The sequence below is a fragment of the Myotis brandtii genome, unplaced genomic scaffold (genome assembly GCF_000412655.1).
Source record: "Myotis brandtii unplaced genomic scaffold, ASM41265v1 scaffold399, whole genome shotgun sequence".
Classification (NCBI taxonomy): domain Eukaryota; kingdom Metazoa; phylum Chordata; class Mammalia; order Chiroptera; family Vespertilionidae; genus Myotis; species Myotis brandtii.
Window position 1 is genome coordinate 5,400,543 of NW_005365325.1, and position 2,605 is coordinate 5,403,147.

Genomic DNA, 2,605 nt, shown 5'->3' on the forward strand with positions numbered 1-2,605 from the left:
GGTGGGGGGGGAACCGGGTGGAGGGGAGCTATGGGGGGAAAAAGAGGAACAACTATAATAATCTGAACAATAAAGATTTATTTAAAAAAAGAAAAAATCATTTGGAGATATCTTTTTCTACTGAAAAATGCTAGTTCACTCCTACACCTCATTTAAGTCTCTATTCAAAGTCACTTTTTCAATAAAGCCAACTCTCATTACAAAAACAGAGAAGGTAACTCCTCCTTGTTTTCCAGAACCCCTTACTCTCTCTTTTTGTTTTTACTCTTTTTGCAACAATAATCATAAGCATGTAATATACTATCTTATGTATTATATTACTGCCTGTCTATTATTATAATGCAATGAGGCAGGACAACATTTTTTGTGTGTTTATTTTATTTACTGTATATAAATAGCACCAGTAAGAGTACCTGATATATAATAGATATCCATATTATGTTAAATAGTATGTATTTAACAATATATTATTCAAATCATAATTGGATAACTGAACAAATAAAAAGTGAGTTTCTCCAAAGTTTCTTCTTTGACCCTGGAGGTGGCTTAAAAGAAAATTTTAAAATATTATAGTGGTTTATGGGGATGAAAGATGTAACCTAGCTTTGGGACTATTTCACTATTCTAACCAATTTCAGAAAGTTTTCTGTGCATACATCTCAGGAGTTTTCAAAAGAGGCAGTGTCTACAATAGTATAGCAGACTGCTTCATAGAGGTCACACCAGGACTACCTTAGTACACAGCTTGTCTATTCTCCTGTTGGGGCAAGCTAGAGACCTGGCTAAGCATGAAACTCAAAATTAAAGGTGTGAGATGACTAAATGTAAAGGGATCTATGGGATACAATTTCTTCTGCCTCACCGCATTTCTAGCTTGAGGGTGAAATAGAGATCTCCACTCTCTGAGGAATACTGGGGAGGAAACTTTAACTTTTCTCTACCTATTTCCTCTTCTTACCTGCTGGCAATACTTAGAAAATTATCATTGCAAACATGTGCTCTACTCATTCTTTGGGTGTCTCTTTGGGATCTGCCTTTCTTTAGGCTGAGCCCATTCTCCTCTTATCCACAAGATGAGCCCACTCTGATGCCTTCCACTTCCAGGGAGGCTGCAGATGTGACAATGATCCCAACTCAGCAGAGATATCGCTTCAAAATGTACATTTCCTAATCAGTCCAAGATGAATTGTCTAGCTCAATTTTAGTAACAAGTAGCTTGATTCCCATCTTACTTGTTTGCATGTTTTAAAATTGACATCCCTCAGAATCACAGAACTCTATCTAGGAAAACTAAAACCCTTATATACATTTCATATGAAATACAAGTAAACAATTTCAAGGTCTATTATTTCTGGATTGCCATAATGAACCAGTTTCAGTAGAGAGGTGCATTGTTACTAACTCAACTTTAAGGGGGGGGAAATGAGAGTAATTTTTTGACAAAATTTATATCACTGCTAAATTTTAAAGCAAAGACTAGAACATAAAGTCTTCCACTGAAAATATGATATACAAGATAATTACAAACCATTAAAATGCATTCAGTTATCTGAACTGAGGACAATGGTGGTGTTAGTATTGGAATTATGAGCATTTGTAATCAATTCCACAGATGATAGCTGTCAAGACTTCTGACACTTTTGCCACCATCCAGCTCTCTTGCTACTGGAAATCTCTGTGGCTCCAGATACCAAATTCATTCATATAAATAACTCAATTAAAGGAAGAAAACATCTGACTATGAAAAACGGGTTATAAAGTACAGTATAGGGAATATAGTCAATAATATTGCATAACTGTGCATGGTGCCATGTGGGTGCCGGAAGTATCAGGGGGAACCCTTTGTACAGTATATGATTATCTAACCATTATGCATACTCCTGAAACAAAAAAATAATAATATTGAAAGTAAACTAATTGAAAAAGATGAAGAAAAGTGTGAGCTGATCAGCTGACTCAGTGTCTGAGCAGCATGGAATTTTCAGTCTTCATGAACTTTGGCTCTGTTTGTCTTTTTTCTTCTTTGTCTTGTTCAAGATTAGTTATTAGAAATTTGAAACTTCTTGATGAAACAGCTGTCCATTCTGGTTAAGATGCTTCCATATTTGTTTCATGACTGTGTTATCTTTTGTTTATCATCTACTGTGCAGATCATTATTCAGAAAGGTCAGAATAGTATCTTTTTTCTAGGTCAGATAATACAGGAAGCAGACAAAATACTGGATTGTAGCTCTAATATTCTATTATTGGAAGCTTCAGTGATCTTCCTGACTTTTGTTAATATAATTGGTACCAAATATAGACAAAACACATGTTAATTATTGGTCTGAAATTGGCTAAAACTGCACAGCAACATCACATTTACTATGATTAATTAGTTGAACAGAGCAGCATTTTGAAAAGAATAGCAACTTTTCACTTTGCTTTGGAACGTTTGTCTTCATGGCTCAATGGTTATAAAATTGTAGTTGTCTAGGCAACTGTGCAGAGCAGCTGCTATGTAAATAGTGAAGCTTCAAATGTGTGAAAGCAAGTAAAAAATCCAATTGAGTTATGTCTATACCATGGATAAAAGTGACTGTATGGTGACTGCAGCATTCCAGTT

General features: G+C 35.0%; 1 long non-coding RNA gene across 1 annotated transcript in view; it reads right to left on the reverse strand.

Moving 5' to 3' along the window:
- LOC106727276 overlaps positions 1-2,605 on the reverse strand; it is a 165,854-nt gene that overhangs the window by 20,870 nt on the left and 142,379 nt on the right. The gene's annotated exons all lie outside the window — the stretch shown is intronic.